The sequence below is a fragment of the Phocoena sinus genome, chromosome 8, assembly GCF_008692025.1.
Source record: "Phocoena sinus isolate mPhoSin1 chromosome 8, mPhoSin1.pri, whole genome shotgun sequence".
NCBI classification, from domain to species: domain Eukaryota; kingdom Metazoa; phylum Chordata; class Mammalia; order Artiodactyla; family Phocoenidae; genus Phocoena; species Phocoena sinus.
The window spans coordinates 94,591,703-94,611,887 of NC_045770.1; the positions used below are offsets into that span (position 1 = coordinate 94,591,703).

General features: G+C 42.7%; 1 protein-coding gene across 6 annotated transcripts in view; it reads left to right on the top strand.

Annotated features, from left to right (window-relative positions):
* The window catches only part of EXT2 (exostosin glycosyltransferase 2), a 134,872-nt gene that overhangs the window by 67,864 nt on the left and 46,823 nt on the right, over window positions 1–20,185 (top strand). The window lies entirely within an intron of this gene.

Genomic DNA, 20,185 nt, shown 5'->3' on the forward strand with positions numbered 1-20,185 from the left:
CCTTTCAGAAATACTTAACCTACCCTAGATGTGATTGCTATGAGCCCAACCTTCAGGGAAGTCTCCCCTCTAGATTCCATCAAATTACGATATCAGACACCCCAAGGTGGGAGTAGGTGTGGATCTTGGTCAGTAAATCAAGGGATGGTCTGGTTCTTTCAAAGATCTGCTGTCAGGGCCTCCAGCCATGCGCCGAGCTTGCTCAGCTGGAGAGGAGGGGTGAGAGTAGAGAGCCCTGTTTTGGCCTGATGCCGCTGCCTTAGTTTAATGTTTAAAAAAAAAAAAAAGGGCCTATGTGTGTGAATGATGGAGACAGCGAGGGGTTGCTGGTGTTGGCAGATGCTTTGCCATTTTCTGTAACCAGAGAGGGGACAAATTACGTTATCCGCGTTGCGCTACACTCTCAGAACTTGAACAAGTTTGAGAAAGTAACTCTGGAGCACAACTTTAAAGTTGCATGGCTGTCAGGTCTGGAGAGATTAGCCCTTTGTTTTGAATCTTCTCTTTGGAAGGAATTTCTCACCAAATTAAGGTTCTTTATGAGGGATGACATGTTTGTTTTTATCGTTAATTTTCTTAGCTCCTCCTGTCAAGGATGCCTGCATTTTACTATCTTTTTAGTCTCTCCATGCTTTCATTTTTCTCCCTTTTTTTGCAAATATCAGCAAAACTTTATCATCCCCCCAAATACTCCACACCTGTATTGCTTCTGAATGTCTGTGTCATTTCTGGTCTTGCCCCTTGGCAGGCCTGGTCCCTACATCTGGGCCTAGCCTGTGTGGCTGGGGATCTCCTCGGGCACCCTCCCCCACCTTACCTCTGGTTCTCTGCCAGATGTGAGCATGTCTGGAGGACAGAGACTGAAGCAAGTGAGCGTTAAATGTGATGCGGGGATGGAGTGGGCCGAGAGCTGTGAAGTTTTGGATTTCTGGCGTGTGCCAGATACAAAACCGTATCGTCTCAGTGTCACGGTACGCGGGCCTCTCACTGTCGTGGCCTCTCCCGTTGCGGAGCACAGGCTCCGGACATGCAGGCTCAGCGGCCATGGCTCACGGGCCCAGCCGCTCCGCGGCACGTGGGATCTTCCCGGACCGGGGCACGAACCCGCGTCCCCTGCATTGGCAGGCGGACTCTCAACCACTGCGCCACCAGGGAAGCCCTCAGTGTCAGTTTTTAAAAAAACTAAACGTAATGTAGTCCTAAAATCATGTTGTAGTGTGAAGTAGTTTCCCATGTTATTTTTCTATAGATTAGAGAGATTATACTCCACCTTATCAGTATGTCCTAATTTTATTTACCCAGTCCCTTTTGACAGACAGTTTTGTTCACATTTGCTCTCATAGATAACACTAGTAAAGATACCGCAGATTTTTTTTCTTTTCGGCATTGGCCATACCAGACCTAGAACGGGGAGGAGAGACAGCTGGGGTCCCGTGGCTGTTGACAAAAATTGATGAGAAAAATGGAGAAGTAACTTAAAATGGATTGTCGAACCTAGCATAAGAATAAGGTTGAAAATAAGAGTTTGTTCCTATGAAATCTAGCCAGAACGGTGGCTTAGCTGCAAGCAGGGCCTCAGACGAGGATTATATACTTACCTAGACGTCCTGTCAGCATCAGTCCGAGTCCAGCTTTTGGAGGCTGGCAGGGAAGGCTTGGTAAGTGGGAGGGTTGTGTGCGAGCACTTACCTGACGGGCACTCAGCACCCATGAGGAGCAGCACCCATGAGGAGAGCTGTGGGCACAGTGCAGCAGAGCTTGCTGTAGCCCCTGGTTCTCGGGGAAGTGGTTCTCCAGTATCGGTATGCATCAGAAGCTCCTGAAGGGCTCACGAAAACACAGGTGGCTGCCACTCCACACCTAGTTTCTGGGTAAGTCTCGGTGAGGTCCTAGAATGTGCGTTTCTAGCAAGTTCCCAAGCGGTGTTCATGCTGCTGGTCCAGGGAACCATACATTGATGTGGGGTTGATTCACAGTGTGTGTCCTGACTCACTGCCTGGAGAAAGCTCTCCCTCTCTCCCCATCCAGTTCCTCTTCTGTACCCCTGGGGCTTGGATTAGAAGCATCCAGGTCCGGGGTTCAGCCCACATCTGTCTCAGCTACATGAAGAACTCAGGGCTACCGGTACTTAGAAGTTCAGACGGCGGCCCTCATTCACAAAGGTTGTGGTTGTACAAGCTGCTGAAAGTATCACTCAGCTGTAAATACTAACAAGCTATAAATCACTCTGCAGGCCGAAGAAGTGCCAGGTCAGATGCACGAAACAGAGCTCTGAGTTGAAAAGATACCCGGTTAGCAGTCTGTTTAACTCAACTCCATGCCCTTTAACTTCCAGGTTGTGGAATGTTTCTCTGGAATTTGAATGCCTCTCCTGCCCCCCAGGAGGCCCTCTTGGCCTATTCTCCCCTTCTTCCTCCCACTGCCCAGATATGACTAAAGTATGTATGGAATTTAGAAATCTTAGCTTGAATTTTAAGTAAGTTTAAGCTTTCGGAGTCTTTTGTTTTTAGAGGCACCACATTTACAGGATCACAGTCGCACAAGCGGTCCACTCTACTGCCCTCAACTCCAAGCCTTTCCTTGAGCAGCCTTTGCCATTGAATTGTTTTGTATCTGTAGTTGCTTCTCTGGAAACAAGCTAGGAAGTCTCAGGTCATGGAGTAAAGAAAGCTGAGTTGGGTCTGTGAATGGGGGGATGCAGGAAGATCCCAAGAGCTGGACCCGGGACCCCAAGCCAAGAACTTGGCCAGTTCTGATGGTCAGATAGAAAATGGAGAAGATGAGGTCGCAAGTCAGATCCAGGTGGGGGAGGATAAGTAAGGCACATGAAGAGACAAACGCGGGGGTGTTACAGAGAGGATCGTGTCAATCAGAGCGTCCTTCCTCGTAGAGCGAGAGTAGTATACCTGAGCAGCACACACCTGCACGGCGACTCCAGTCGTGGCAGTGGGTGAGCCACACGCACGGTTTCCCTGGATGCGGGCCTACATCTGTGGTTTTTGTAGAGTTCACTTTTATGACTCTGGCTTTCGTGAGTCAGCAACTGACTGCTTCCTTATGTCACAGGTAGGAGGGCAGCGAGTGGAGTAGTTTCTCGAAGTCTGTGGGAGCTTGATGTGGCAGTAGACGAACTGAGGACATATTGAGTGTTTCGGCCACGTCATCCTTCATGCACCAGCTATCGCTTAGTAGCACACCAGATTCCCTTTCCCGTTGTTTCAGGGGCCACTTCCATTCTCCTGTGAATCTGCTTAAGAGGTTACCAGGGAAATGAGTTGTTGTGTATCACAACATCAGGATAATGAATTCTGTTCGCGTTTCTAATATCCTATACTGTTTACATACCTATCAATTAATATTTGAGTGTAGTTTTCTAATAAATGGGTCATTGTAGCTGCAGAGTAGAAAAATTTCCACACTGCTCCAGCTGGAGGTTGATTCTTGATTTTTGGTTCTCTTTTGTATCTCAGCTGTATCACTTAATTTTGTAAATACTTAAAAAAAATAGTACGGCTTAACACATGTACGGTTTAAAAATTCAGATAGTAACATAAAACGTAACTAAAATTAAGGCCTGTTCCCAAGGGGCAACTTCTTTCAGCTCTGTCGCTTGCCTCTGATATTTCTTTTCCTATCTCCTCATAAAATGCTGATAAGTGTCAGTTTTGATTTCTCAATCACAGACATTATCTTTTCACTTCCTTAGAGTTAGTGCTTTGTTTCCTGTTCTTGCCTCTTCCTCTGCACATTTCTTTTCTTTCTCATCTTACCAGTGGGGTGGTATCATCATTTTTCATTAAAGCAGTGTTTATTGTTGCATTATTAGGACTCTATAAATGTTGCTGTCAACGGAACCAAGTAGTAAAACATGATTATGTATAACTTTTTATTTTCCGGGAAGTAAATACACAACTGCCTTTTTTTCCCCCTCTCTTAGTTTTACACGTTCCTATCACTGGTTGTTACTGAATTTTCCACCAAAAGAGTGAAATGATCAAGCACAAGTAAACTATAGGATTTCTTCCCTCCTTCCCATTTTTTCCCCTCCCTGCCTCCCTCCACCCTTTTCTCCCATAGCCCTGCACCTTCAGCTGCAGAGTGGATTGATTGCTCTCTAGGTCTCCTATGCAGAGGTCAGCCTAAATTCTCTGTTCACCATGGTGCTCGGAATTCCCTTCTTTTCTCTTCTTTGTTGGATTCTTGGTTTCCAAGTTCTAACATCTTTCTCTTTTTTGGGTTATTTTTTCCAGTAGCTTCCCCAGAAAGGACTGTTGGGGGATAAATTTGCTGTCACCTTGCGTGTCTGAAAGTGCATTTATTCTATTTCACATTGATTAATAGTTGGGCTAGTGTAAAATTCTGGTTGTGGTAGCTTTTCTTCAGAATTTTGAAGACATTGCTTCATTGTTCTCTAAGCTTCCCGTTTTAATCTCAAAAAACCGAGGTGTCATTCTAATTCCTGATCCTTTTATGTGAAATGTTTTATCTTCTTGGGAAGTCCTGTGTTCTGAAACTTTATGATGGTGTGCCTTGGTATGAGTGTTTTTTTGTTCATTGGATACTGGTTTGGGCCCTTTATGAGGAAATTTTCATGTTTAATATCTTTGATTCTTTTTTTCCTCTGTTTTCTTTTTCTTCTTTATGGAACTTGGGTACCTAGATGATGAATATGCTAGACTGATACTTATTTTTCTTATCTTTGCTTTCCTGTTTATCATTTCTTTCTGTCTTAATTGACCTTTGTTTTAATTCCTTAGGTATTTTCTCAATTTTATCTTCTAACCTTTCTTTTGATTTTTAAAGTTTTGTTCACTTTTAATTTCTTAGAGTTTTTTCTTGACTTCTAATTAATCTTTTTTTTATATCCTCCTATTCTTGTTTTAAGGATACTGTACTTTCTCTCTCTGAAGATATTTGTGGTTTTGTTTCTATTTGTCTTTAGCTCCCTGTATTGTTTGTTTCCTTTGAACTCCTTTTTCAGGTCTTTATTTTCTATCTTTCATATTGGAAACTTTCTTCAAGTACCTGATGGTTTTCAGCAGTCTACTCTTACTTAAGATAGAGGCTCTGAAAGCTGATTGGAAGCTCTGCGTACATGGATAGGTTTGTCGCCTTATGGGCTTTACTGAGGTTATGAGGATGGGGACCTGATTGTTGGTATTCATGGGTTATTTCTGTTGGATTGGTTCACTGATCCAGAGAATAATCTTTCTGCCCTTGGGAGTAGGGAGAGGATGCATAAGTCTGGGCTGCATGCATGTGGGGAGCTGAGTGGGGGAAGGAGAAGGGAGGGTTCTCATCCTTCATTTGATAGGTGATCACTTAATCTGCTGTATTCAGTGTGATGCCTTACCCTGCCATCCGTGCCTCATGTTGCTGAGTATGGAATCTCTCTAATTCATTTTCCCCAGAGAATAAACATCCTTCTCCTGCTAAAGTGGCAGAGGGTAGGGAGGACAGGTAGGGGGTTGGTCTGCCTGTGCATATAAGTTTAAGGGATCGTGGAACCAACTGTTTCTTATTCTTGTTTTTAGAGTCCGTCCTTCCTGGACACCTAGTACCTCCAATTTCTGAATCTTCTTATCATCATCCTTGGAAGGTTTAGCTTCTTATGTTTTGCTAGGTAGCTTGTGTTCCCCTATCTGCCTTTTGTTTGCTTAAACAGACCTAAAATTCTCTGTTTTTTTTTTTAACTTTTAATTGTGACATAATTTCAGACTTAAAATTCCCAAAATAGTACAGAGTTTCTGTGCACCCTTCACCCATATTCCTCAGATGTTAATATTTTACCACATTTCCTTTATTCTTTTCTCTGTGTGTGTGTATTCACATTTATATATGTCTTTTCCTGAACCATTTGGAAGGTGCAGGTATGATGTCCCTTTACCTCTAAATATTTCTCATGGAATCACAGTACAGTTAACCAAAATCATTTGGAAATAAACAGTGATACAACATTATTATTTAATTTATAGACCTTATGTAGAGTTTTGCTAGTTATTCTCATAACGTCCGTTATAGCAAAGGAAGATTCCAGACCATGCATTGCATTCAGTTGTCATGTCTCTGGCCTCCTTTGGAACAGTTTCTCAAGTCTTTTCTTTGTCTTGCATGGCATTGGCCTTTTCAAAGAGAACGTGTCAGTTATTTTAGAATATGTCCCTTGATTTGAGTTTGTCTGATGCTTTTGTGTCAAATTACGCATCATGTTCCAAATTATAGAAATTTAAGCTATGCATTTTTGACAGGAATATCACAAAAGTAACGTTGGTTCTCAGTGTATCACATTGGAGGACACATGATGTCAATTTGTCCTGTCAGTAGTGATGATAACTTTGCTCACAGGTTTCTCCAATGGGAAGTTACCCCTTTCTTTTAACGTGTCTTGTGGGGGAATACTTTGAGACTGTGTAAATATCCTGTTACTCCTCAAACTTTCACCTACTAGTTTTAGCATCCACTGATGATTTCTTGCCTGAATCTGTTGGTATAATGGTTGCCAAATGGTGATTTTCTATTCCCATTCTCTGTCTGCTTTTGAGGGTGATTTTTCTTCTTTAACCTGGAGTTCATGTCTTTAATCAGTGTTGGAAAATTGAGTCATTTTCTCTTTGAATATTACATATCTGTCATTCTCGCCAGTCTTTCCTCTTGGAATCCTATTAAATGTATGTTAGGCCTCTTTCATTCTGTTGTTGTGTCTCTCAGGTTTGTTTGTTTTTTCCCCTCATGTTTTACACATTTTAACTCTGTGCTACATGCTGGATAATTTTTTCACATCTATTTTGCTCTTTTCTTTAGCTGTGTCCGATGTGGTTTTTTTTACCCATCCATTGAGATTTAAATTTCAATAGTTATTTCTAGAAGCTGTAATTATTTTTGAAATCTGGCTGACCTTTTTTTCATAGTGTCTTTTTTCCACATATGTTTTCAGTTCACTCTTTTATACCTTAATTATTTGAGATACTTTATATTCTCCCATAATCCAATTTTAAAATTTCTTGTAAAGTCTAATCCTGTCATTTGTCTGTTGCTCTTGTTGCATTGTTTTCTTATATGTTTTATAATTTTGGAATGTGAGTTCATCTCTGGTAAGATTTTCTGTGGAAATCTTTGCCACCCGGGGTAAGGGGGTATTTCTCCAGAGAGTTTGTTTGTTCTTGGGTTTTTTTTTTTTGCTTCTGCCAGGTGTTCCAGAAGTATTGCAGAGATAAATCACTTTTTAACATTAATTTCTTGGTAAGAGGTTTCCATACTACACAGGGAGAGTCCATTTAGACCCTAAACCTACATGAGGGCTAGGCTCTATGGAAATCACCCAAACTCATGTTGAAAAGGATAAATGTTTTTCTGTTGTCTCCACATGCTAGGGGTGACTTTCTGGACTACCTTCTCACTGACTGTGCAGGCCTTGAAGGATTCTGGCTTGATGTGTAAGTCTCATTGCTAGTTTCCTTCCTTCCTATGCCCAAAGCCATGTCCCTCTTCCGGTACGGGTGTGAAAACCCGCACCCCTGCATTACCAAGCACAGCAACAGCCTCTGCCCTCCCCAGGGCACCACGGTGTCAACAAGCCCCTGGGCCTTCAGCTCTCATTCGTAGTTTTTCTTCATTTTTGCTTCCTGGCGATTTCCCATTTCCTGAATATTTAAGAAGACTTTTGTTATATTTTATTCTACATTTCTGTGTGTCGTCTAGCAAGAGGCTCCATCTGTTTCACCTCCCCAAATGTATTGAACTCCTGTCCACCGGTGTCTCCTTGCCTATTCTTTTTGCCCTGTGGGTTCATATGCCCTCCCCCAACCCCGGCCCAGGAGGAAGCAGAGATAAAACATAGTAGACAAAACATGTACCTTATTGGAGTTGCAGAGAAGTTAAGAATTAAGAAATGACTGCATTTTAGAGGTTGCTCTTCCCACTTTGTATCAACTTTAATGGTGGCGTTACACTCCCGTCAGCTCAAAACTGTATGAAAGCTTTGGTTTCCTTGGTCTTAAGTGTGTGGGTGCTTTGTGCTCGGATGCCACAGCTGTAACTTAACCTTTCCCAAGAGTTTCTGTTTACCAAGCTAGTGAAGTCTTCCTCCATACCATAGCTGACCGCTAAAATACAGTCAGTGGGCCGCCAGCAAACATTTTTATGCCCAGGCCAGGGAACGGGCCTCTCTTTCAAACTGTGAATGTTTCAGGTATGGGATAATCAGATGAAACCGTAGATCTGTTTCACCTCTCATGAGAAGTAGGAGTTTGAGCCACCATTAGCATTCTTGAACACTTTGGATTATAGATTAGCCTTGCTGGCTTGAATCAGATAAGTTTCTAGTTTTTTCATTGAAGTGTTTCTTTTAAGTGTTTTCAGTGTACTTATTAAGTAACAGACCCAGGGATGAGGAGTGTGTGTTTGAAGACTGTGTCTAAGAATAATCCACATTTTTTGCTATCAAACAGCTGAACCGTTATTTTTAACATATAAAATTATGAACCAGTAAAATCAATGATGTGTTACATTTGCGCCTACTTTATTATATTCACCCATTTAATTGATTTGACAGTATCTTAAACCATCTTACCATAGATATGTTTAGTGAAATTTATTACTTGCAGACTGATATAACTCATGAATTATTAAAAGCGTCAACATATGGAATCCACTCATTCCTCATTCCAGCTCCTTTCAATATGGCTTAGGCTGAGCCATTTAACTGGCTTCTGTCCATCCCACTGATGGAAGCCACAGCCAGACGAGGGTTCTTATAAATGATTGGCTTCCTTTCCAAGCAAGAGGAGGATGAAATGTCAACTTTTCCTCTACCACCTGAAAAGCAATCAGGGGCAACCCTTCCTGCTCTTCTTGACAGTAGTTTGGCTTTATAGAAGAAGGGTGGGCACCGGGCCAAATGTGAATTTCAGTGCTATATAAAGAAAAAAGTTAAGAAGCTAAAACTCAGATAGTAACTGGAATTTTCAGAGAGGCATTCAGATGGGTTTAACCTGTGAGCCTTCAGAAAACTAACTGTAGCTCAGAAATTCCTGAACTGCAAGTTTTAATCCCTTCTTTCCTGGTGATGATCCGAGTAAATTGAGGTTACTTACTGAATCTCTCTTTGCAGCAATTTGCTCCTCTGTAGCACTGGGTTTAGGGATATTAATAGCTTCAAAAGAATAGTATAGCAGTTAGTGGCTGATTACCAGTTGCTAATCAGGGTCATTGAAAAGGACATTTTGGAATCAACCTGAGTTCAAGACCGTTTATTAGCTTAACACTGTGCTCTCTTATCTCTTTGAAATTTGTTATCCTTATCTGTAAAATGGGATATTACATATTTCACAGGATTATTATGAGATATTAATGAAATAATATATGTGGAAGCATTTTGTAAGTGGCATTAATGTAATGCTGCTAGTGTAATGCTTTATCACGTGGAAACGTACATTCTAGAATTGGATGGGACTTTGGAGGGGAAAATTGAAATTTACAGAGGGTGATTTTTTAGATAGATAGATAGGCTCTATTGTGTGTTTTCTGTCGTTTAATCCTTACAACCCAAAAGCAGCATTCTGTTGGCTCCATTCTTACAGATGGAGAAAGCGAGTCTTATTTATTTTTAAGATCTATGTCCCCATCATCCCATTTTATAGATGAGGAAATGGAGGTCTGAAGAAGTGTGGTGCCTTGCCTGTTGCAGAGATTCTCAGTCCACCATTCCATCTATTATAATACACTGCCATGTTTTCACAATAATTATTTTTATCTTGCACACAGACTTGGCCCTCAAATTAAACAGGAAACACAATAGCACCTAATTAGATTATTAGTATAAATATAGAAAGACTTCTGTCACTGGTTTCATGGTGGATTAGATATGCTAAATGACCTTCCCAACTGAACAGCGAAAATACTGCATGAAGTATGATAGAGCCTGTTGCTAAGCTGGTATAAAAGTAAGATATTTGTGGACCCTAAACAAAGTGAAACTAGGTATCCTGGAAGGTGAGTGGGGGCCAAAGCTGGCTTTTGCTGCAGAGATTTTGCAGAGTTTGATGACCTGGAGCTCCCTGCCTGGTAACTGTCTGAAGTAGGGGATAAAGGAGCAGGATTGAAAGCCTGTGGCCTGTGCAAGTTGGAGAATCTGTCAGGAGCTTCCTGGATGAAGCCAGGAAACTAAAAGAGCCTCTTCAATGTAAGGGTAAAGAAGAATAAGTCTGTATTGACCCTGGTGTTGAGCACTGAATTCATAAGCCACCTTCACGTGGTTTGTGGTCCAAGTTCGTACTACAAGTGTGGTCTGAATAAACCTTAAGAGGAGAATTTCGTTGAAGGTGGCCCTGAGTTGATAGGGACCAGCAGAAGTAGACACGCATCCTCTCTGGAGGAGCTCATCTTCAATCCAGGTCTCAAATAATTCTTAAAAATAAAGTGTCTACGGAAAATGAACAGCTCACAGTAAAAAACCATAGTTTTTTACTACATCAGAGTGAGAACCAGCAGAAACACAGCTGCAAGAACTTCAGATTATTAGATTAGATTAGATTATTAGATTCAAAGCAATTGTTCAGAATGCAGCCCAAAGAGGTGGAAAATATGAAAGAGTAGTGACATGGAGAACAGAGGAACAAGGTACAACATACGTCTAATCAGAGTTCCAGAAGGAGGAGAGAGAGTGAATGGAAACAGGCCCTTCTGAAAGAATAATAGCTAAGACTTTTCCAGAACTGTTAAGTGATACCAGTCCTCAGATCGAAGAAGACCAACACACCACAAGCAGGAAAGTCATAATGAAACTGCAGTGCAGCAAAGAAAAAGGAGATCTTAAACACATCTGGAGGAAAAAGAGACTAACAGTAAGAAAAGATTCGGCTTGCTTCTGTGACCCTGAGTTAGTCTCTGTGGCTCAGTTTCTTTGGATGTTAGAGAGTCACCATACCTGTTACTCCAGTCCACCCAGATGTGGTTAGACGCATTCCGGTGCCACCATGTAGAAAACTTATTTACCAGTACCTTACTGTAAATAAACTGTAGGAATTCTAAGTTTTTAATTTACTGTCTTCCTTGGTTGTGTCTACAGCACTAAGGAGATTGCTAGCCTTCGATTTTCTTCATCTTTCCTTTGTCTGTTTAATGTAAAGTCAGTGGGATTTAGCCATCAGTGTTCTTCTTGTTTTTTGGAACAATCAGTTATTTTTTATGGGTGGGATGAATCAAAGACACAACGCAGCAAGTAGACTTCAGGCTCGTCCCCAGATCGTTTCTCTCGCAATGTAAGAGAGCCTGCTGGAAGACATCCTTAGGTCTCTGTATTTCTCCAGCTTCCCAAGTCAGCGCACGCCCAGTCGAGTGCTGTGCTGTGGAGTGGAGCTGGAGAGGTTTAATGGTTAAGGCAACTTGGGCCACGTTACTGATTGCCCCTTTCAGATCTCCCAGCACCCATTAACATAAATAGCATCTCCCCGTTCTGGACAGGGGACACCACCCTCGTGCATGTTAGCACTGTGATGCTAATGCTTAACCCTTTCATTGCTCTCTCTGCTTCAAAGGCCTGGCCCTAATCCATTGATAGGGAGTCTGTTTGAACCTAGAGGAGAAACGAAAGGGTTAACTCCTTTTGGTTTTGCCCTTTGACCACTTCAGGATGAGAGGCATGATGAAATACTTTTCAGAGTCTTCAGTGGAAACACATCATGCATAATTGGAGCAAAAAAGAATAAATCAAAGCCTCTCCCCCCCCTTTTAGTCTGGTAATTCATAACTGAAACCACATTGAGGTAAGAGTCGATAACTTCAAAACAACCAAGAAAACTGCCCTTTCTATCAAGGTAGGGATAGGTAAGGCTACTCATAACCAGGGGCTCGAGAGCTTCTGTGTAACAAGCCTGTCCTCTCCTCTTTTCCTTTCTCCTCTGACTTCTCACTTTTGTGCCCTGGCATTATACCTTCATTTAAATCAAATGTGGATTGACTCAAATATCTGCTTAATTCTCTTCTTGTCACATGAAGTTATACATAGTGACATTTTAAAAATGTCTGCTATGGTGAGTAACAGGGATTGTGCTGCTTTGAGCTTGATTCCTCCTGTCTGGAATTTGGTTGGTCTAGGTTGAAAGAGTCCTTTCGCTGGTGTTAGAATGTGGTCTTCCTCACTCTTGATTTTATCATCTTCCAGTAGTTCCAGCAAGAACATTTCAGAATGGTTAGCAATGTGCTCACCAGCTTCCTCCACTTTCTGTATGGTAGGTAACCTTGACTGGAATGGTTTTGGTTAGGCTCATATATGACTCCCATGGCCTTTCTACTAAGGAAGCAAAACAGGATTGCAGGAAGGGCCCAGAGAGATTGCCAAAGGCACTCCTAGTTAGTTGAGTTTGAATCCCTTTCTTGAAGGAGAAGACCCCTTCGAACTGGTAGTTGACTTTAAGCCTGGTTTCCCAAGGCTTCTCTTTCAGGGGGTCCTGACACCTGAACCCACATCTCCGTCTTGCTGGTTTGTTTGTTCACTACTAGTTCATTCACCAGGGCTTTCCAGAATAAGTGATGTGATAGGAGAGAACTTCTGGAAAGCGGGCATGGTGGCGTGACAGTTGTCGTGGCTCTCGTGGATTACGTTAACAGTCTGGATCACTCAGCTTCCGTGATGAGTACTTGTTTTAAGAGTCAGGAGTGAAGCGAGGAAGGGGGGGCGCGAGATGACGGAGGTATTTGGGCTCAATGCCGGCGCTCTGTCAGAATGACACACACTTCTCCTCTTGGTATCTCCTCTCACCTTGGAGTGAACAGTTTCACTGAGCGTATCTGAGAACCAGCGTTCCGAGGTACAGCTGCGGTAGCTGGGCTTTGCCTTTTCCTCTGGTCTCTGTTGCCGGGTGCCTGGTTTCATGCCCCATCTTGCCATGATGGAGATTTAATCAGGCAACAGAGTTAATTGCCAACATCGTTTGCTTTTTCCCTGGCAGAAGTCAGAGTCTTGAGTAAATTATGGAGGTTTAAATGTGCTTGATTTCCTGCAGAAAGTGGGGTCAGAAGGTCCCAGACTGTAGACACTCTCTTTGGTCAGCCAGCAGGGGGTGAGTTCTTAAAGGTATTTCAGAGGTGACTAAATGCTGTTTTTGAAATGTCCTTCTCCAGTATGTTTTTTTTTTTTTTTTTCCCCCCTGGGGGTTGGTTTGTTGACCTTACCCCAGCGGAGTGGAGTGTCTGCATGAAGGCGTGCACCCCAATTAAAGCTGCCTTTCTCCACGCTGTCCCTGGGCTCCAAAGGCAAACGGGATTATGTTTGCAGAGGGAGAAGCACCCGGCACAGAAGCCCAGCTGCAGATCAGCGTCTCCTATTTCTGACTTTCTGAGATAGAACATGAAGGTAGCTGTGTTAATTTATCAGTAAAACAATACTCAGGAAAACGAAAGTTTCAAAAGAAATCAACAGAAGGCCAATCATGAGACTTAAAAAGAAACTTCTGTCATATGGTCTTTCCATGCTGTGGCTTTAGCCTGCCTGACTCTGAGGTCCCTCGTCTCTGCTCTCCTTCCTTCCTCCTCCCAGCCCTGGCCCTGGTGGAATCTGTCCCGGTCTCGGAAGCAGGTCTTAGGACGTGCTGCTCAGTTTGCCCTTCGGCTTCTTTGGCCAGCACTCTCCTACTTGGTCTCCTCCTCACCTCCTCCAGGGAGATGGAGGTGACAGTATGGACCTTCGTGTGCCCACGGGACTTTAGGACCTTGTTTTAGTACTTGTTATTTGCATTACAATTTGTCTTTTTACCTAGCTGTCTTCCCTACCAGATGATGAACTTTTTGAGGGGAAGGAGTTTGTTCATCTATAGTTTGTGCTCAGGAAATGTCAACTGAATGAATGAGCACCAGAAACCATATTGGTGGGAACGATTGCTGAGCTGCTAATACCATTGTTTTAGCAGACAAGAATATGAATTGGAGCGAGCTAGAAGTTTTTTGTGTTTGCTTTCGACTACCATTCATGGATTTCTGCGTTGAGCCCTCTGCTGAGTGCTTATGTGCATTATCTCATTGAATCGTCATCACCTTAAGAGGCAGGTACTGTCATGCTCTCCATTTTACGGGGGAGGAAACTAATACAGAAGAGGCTTTACACACCACAGTAAATGGCGGCATCCAGATTCCAACCCTCTATTAAAGATCCTAATCCTACACTTCTTCAGAATACTTAGCACAATAAGATGGTTGGTGAGTATTTTTAAATGAACGAACTAAGTTGGAAATGATTTCAGAGCTCATGACGTCACTCATTTGAATGTACATTAACTGTTCACACCCATACACAAAGAGGACAGAAAGAACACGACCCGGATCATTTGGGCTTAACTGAATCATTTTTAAACACGTTTTTCTTCAGTCGCACCAAGCACCGTGCTAGATGCTGGGTGTTAATAACAGTTATGGCTCCTTTTTTCATGGAGCTTTCAAGATAGTTAAAATATAATGAATAGGAAGGAAAAGAGAAAATTGTGAAAATGAAAACAGTATATTTGGAAAGGAAGAAGCAGAGGTAGAGAATCCAGGTAAACCAGGACCCCAGAGCATGGTAAGGTAAAAGTAGAGAGGAAGAAGGGTTTCATTTAAAATCTTGGCGCTGGAAGACACCTCATGATCACTTAGCCTACCCCCACCCCTCTTTTGAGACCTGCAAAAAATAAATCCCAGAGAAATTGCTATTCCCACAAGATCATCTGTTGGCTACCTTTATCAAATGTTTGTATGTGTCAGGTACTTTACATTTATTACCTATTTACTTTCATTAACAACCTTTAGATTGTTAAGAAATAATAAAGACACGTTAATAAGTAATTATTGTGTTAAGTAATACTACCTAGAAAAGTAGTATTATTATCATGATCTTATAGATTCAGAAACTGAGGTGCAAGAGAGGTTAAGTAATTTACCCAGGTCACACAGCTGGTAAGTGAAAGAACCTGGATTCAGATTAAGGACATGTGACTCTGAAACTGACCCCAAATGTGCTGATTCACTTTTGAAGTCTTTTGCATCCACCTTGGTGGCATATCCTACAGTAAAGTGTCAAGCTTGTAACGTAGTAAATGTATGCTCAGCAGCTTCTGTGTTGCCTCCATGTTCATCTCAAAGCCTGTTTTTTATGGGAAAGTGTTGGCAAGATTTCAGAACTTGTTATGTTCCTTTACATGCCCTGTCTCCCCAGTATGCTGCCTTTTCTGCTTCTCCAGTCTTCAAGCCCTGTTTGGTATGCAAGTGAGTGGTGTGGAAAAATTGAGCGCCGAAGACGAGTTACTATCTATTTCCCACCCACCCGTTCCTTTGTCTCCTCCCCCCAACCCATAACCATCCATTTCCCGAAGGGAGCTGGCATAAGGGATGAGACCAGATCTGTTGTCTTGCCAGAGACTCTGTTCCTTCTCCCTGGCAGCGCCGTGAAACCAGAGCTGTGATGCCTTTCAGCGGGGGTGCCTCAGTTTAAATTCCAAGGGATTCATTTTCTGAAACCAAGCTTTGCATCTCTCAGGAAATTTTCCTCTCCTTTTAATGTCATAGAGTCATGCAAGTGTGCTGGCATTCCCCACTTCTCCCAAAGAACAGACTTCATTTTGTTGGAGGTTTAATAGTTTTTCCTTCTGTGTAAGAGGTGTATTTGCCATTTTAAATTTATGTGTTCCCTTTGTGTCAGTGTTATATATTTGGTGTGTTTTTTTATTCCATGTACCCTGTGAAATCATAGTGTTTGGGTGGGCCCTTACATATTGGCCCAGATTTGATTATCAAGGATGAAGAAAACCTCCAGCATTTTTGTCTCAGAGAGAGCTGGAAGTAATAAACTCTGGAGTTTCCCACAGTTCCAGTTTCCAGAGTCTATAAATGGTGATGCTTACCCCGGACTCAGAGTTGGAGGAAGGGCCGAGAACCACCACATCCTGGTGTTCTGGAGTCAGATGGCCTGGGCTCTTTCCCACTTCTGTCACTAGCAGGTTATGTAACCTGGAGCGTCATTCACTATTTCTTCCTTCCTTTTTGGACTGGTAAAGCACATGATTAGACATCATTCACTGTTTCTAGTCCTACAGTTTCATCATCTGTAAAATGAGAATACTAGCTATCTATCTTGGGATGTTGTGAGGCTCAAGTGAGATAATTTATGTAAAGCACAGTGCCTAACAGTTCAGTACTCAGTAAATCTTGACTGTTTCGACATCACACATTAAATTATTTTACACGCTTCTTTAAAAAATCTTTTTTTTTCTTTTCCATTTGCAATGGTGATTTTCAAGCATACGAGTATTATGTCGGGAGGAGTAGATGAGTGGGCTGGGATGGTGACAGCAGAGAGACCATGAACCTTAGGGAGTAATTGTGACTTAAGCACAGGGCTACTTCCTGACCTCAGTTTCCATGCAAGTCAGGAAGCTATGAAGAATAAGATAGGAGTATAAAATGAAAAGGTGTTCCTACAAAGGTAATTAGATGCAGGCTACAAACACTAAAATCCAGGCACCTTCCTAAGACTACAGCTTAATGCCAAAGCATGATGTCATGGAAACAAAAAGTCAGCATTAAGAAGATAGCCTTTCCTATTGTGTCTCTTGGTTGTGAAATCTAATTATGGCCTGTTGTGGACATTTTGGCTTTAATATCCTGATTACATTAGGACTCCAGGAATCCCGTTCAGTCTCCTTGAGTTCCCATCCATGTGTATTCCATGTGTTTGTGTACATTTCCTGTCCCACACTGTTACATCTGGCACACAGCTGTTGTCATATACGTGGTGATGGGTGTCCATCAGTGATATGGATGAGGTTAGTGGGGGGACCTTGGGAATCCCAGAGTATGAAGGACTCTAGGGAGTGTAAGCAGCCAGAATAACAGATAGGTCATTTCATATTCAGCCTCCTCTTGGGGACGACGAAGTTAGGTCCTGGGCTTTTCACATATTAACATATGAATGTGAATGTAATTAATGCCACCGAATTGTACACTTAGAGATGGTTAAAATGGCAAATTTCATATTATATTTTACCAGTTTTTAAAATTTAACAGTGTAATATACCAAAAACCATTGTATACTTAATTATACCTCAATAAAGCAGACTGAAAATATAAGAGTGTTTTAACAGTCATTCCCTATTATCAATACACAAATACTTTGTTTACACTGCTGCATTAAAGATGACAATACTTTAATGGTAGCAAAGAAATTGAATTTTATTCATTTTATTCATTACTTTTTAAACCTTATTTTGAAAAAAATTTAGACTTACAGATAAGTTGTGAGAATTGTACAGTGAACTCATATGCTCATCACCTAGATTCACATATTTCATTGACTCTTTATTCCCAGTGTTCAGAAGTGATGTGCTTTGATATGGTTTTTGTTTCATTGGTTTTTTTAGTTGTTGTTGTTTTATCTTTTTATGTTTTTAAAATTCAGTGTACTCATTACTTATTTGGTCCTTTCAGTCTGAACATTTGCATCTCATATCTTCTGTTCTTAGAACTTAATTTCTTTGATAGTTTTGTTTCTTCCATATTCTGTGTTTTCTTTTTCAGGAGCCTCCTATTAGATGGATGTTGGACCTCCTGGATTTTCTCATCTTTTCTGTCCTGTTTTTCATCTCTTTTTGTTCACCAGACTGCAATACGTCATCATCTTTATCTTTCAATACTGCCTTAAAAGAAAAATTAAGCTATCATATTTTTTTAAATAAATTTATTTATTCATTTATTTATTTTTGGCTGTGTTGGGTCTTCATTTCTGTGCGAGGGCTTTCTCTAGTTGTGGCAAGCGGGGGCCACTCTTGATCGCGGTGCGCGGGCCTCTCACTGTTGTGGCCTCTCTTGCTGCGGAGCACAGGCTCCAGACGCGCAGAGCTCAGTATTTGTAGCTCACGGGCCCAGCTGCTCCGTGGCACGTGGGATCTTCCCAGACCAGGGCTTGAACCCGTGTCCCCTGCATTGGCAGGCAGACTCTCAACCACTGCGCCACCAGGGAAGCCCAAGCTATCATATTTTTAATGTTCAAGGGTTCTTTCCTATCTTTGATAGATCTTTTAAAATAAAAATAGCAATTTATTCTTATTTCATGGGTGAAAAAGTCTCAGAGGATATGATGTGTTGTTGATGTTGTTTAAATTTCCTTCTGCTTCTTCTGTTGTCTCTGTTTCCTCCAAGTTCCTGTTTTTCTCTTTGTTCATTTGGTTTCTGTTGTTCATGCTGAAGATATTCTTGAAATGTCTGATTCTAGGATCTGTTTGTGATTAAGAGGGAAGCACTAAAAACCTGATCAGAAGTTTTTGTTTGTTTGTTTGTTTTTCACAGTTCATCCATTTAATAAACGTGTAACAAGAACAAAGCTAGGTGTCAGAAATCTAAAGACGAGTAATCTAGGGGTCTCTTTTCCCAAAGAGGCCAACTATCTGATTGTAACAAAAAAATCTAAGCAGGGGAAGGGCAAGCTGAATGGTCAGGTGCTATTGTCGTTCACACTCAAGTCTCACTGAGAGGGTATTGCCATGTTCTCTTCTCCTATGGGATCCGAGGTGGTTTCTAGGTCAGACCGAGGCCTTCTAGGGTGCAAGGGACAGGGTGGGGAAGGCCCAGGGTGACAGTGCACATCAGGGTGTGTCAGACGGAGAAGGCGAGCATGTGCACTGGCACAGCAGTTCACCTGGACACATGATCAGAAGTTTTTTGTTTAAGGGAAGCTTGTTGCCCGAGGGCTTCGCTGTAAGGTGATGGAGCTTCGCTGTAAGATGGTGGAGCTTCGCTGTAAGGTGATGGAGCTTCGCTGTAAGATGGTGGAGCTTCGCTGTAAGGTGATGGAGCTTCGCCGTAAGATGGTGGAGCTTCGCTGTAAGGTGATGGAGCTTCGCTGTAAGGTGATGGAGCTTCGCTGTAAGATGGTGGAGCTTCGCCGTAAGGTGATGGAGCTTCGCCGTAAGATGGTGGAGCTTCGCCGTAAGGTGATGGAGCTTCGCTGTAAGGTGGTGGAGCTTCGCTGTAAGGTGATGGAGCTTCGCTGTAAGGTGATGGAGCTTCACTGTGAGATGGTGGAGCTTCGCTGTGAGATGGTGGAGCTTTGCTGTAAGGTGATGGAGCTTCGCTGTAAGGTGATGGAGCTTCGCTGTAAGATGGTGGAGCTTTGCTGTAAGGTGATGGAGCTTCGCTGTAAGGTGATGGAGCTTCGCTGTAAGATGGTGGAGCTTCGCCGTAAGGTGATGGAGCTTCGCCGTAAGGTCATGGAGCTTCGCTGTAAGGTGATGGAGCTTCGCTGTGAGATGGTGGAGCTTCGCTGTAAGGTGATGGAGCTTCGCTGTAAGGTGATGGAGCTTCGCTGTCAGATGGTGGAGCTTCGCCGTAAGGTGATGGAGCTTCGCTGTAAGGTGGTGGAGCTTCGCTGTAAGGTGATGGAGCTTCGCTGTAAGGTGATGGAGCTTCACTGTGAGATGGTGGAGCTTCGCTGTGAGATGGTGGAGCTTTGCTGTAAGGTGATGGAGCTTCGCTGTAAGGTGATGGAGCTTCGCTGTAAGATGGTGGAGCTTTGCTGTAAGGTGATGGAGCTTCGCTGTAAGGTGATGGAGCTTCGCTGTAAGATGGTGGAGCTTCGCTGTAAGGTGATGGAGCTTTGCCGTAAGGTCATGGAGCTTCGCTGTAAGGTGATGGAGCTTCGCTGTGAGATGGTGGAGCTTCGCTGTAAGGTGATGGAGCTTCGCTGTAAGGTGATGGAGCTTCGCTGTCAGATGGTGGAGCTTCGCCGTAAGGTGATGGAGCTTCGCTGTAAGGTGGTGGAGCTTCGCTGTAAGGTGATGGAGCTTCGCTGTAAGGTGATGGAGCTTCACTGTGAGATGGTGGAGCTTCGCTGTGAGATGGTGGAGCTTTGCTGTAAGGTGATGGAGCTTCGCTGTAAGGTGATGGAGCTTCGCTGTAAGATGGTGGAGCTTTGCTGTAAGGTGATGGAGCTTTGCCGTAAGGTCATGGAGCTTCGCTGTAAGATGGTGGAGCTTCGCTGTGAGATGGTGGAGCTTCGCTGTAAGATGGTGGAACTTCACTGTAAGATCATGGAGTGACAAGTAAACCACATGACTGCCGATGTTTTGGGATCTGGAGGAAGGCAGAAGGCCATAGAGCTCATCATTCAAAATATAGGCTTTAATTGCATTTTCCTCTCATCTGTGCTTGTGTTTCCATGTCTAGAGCT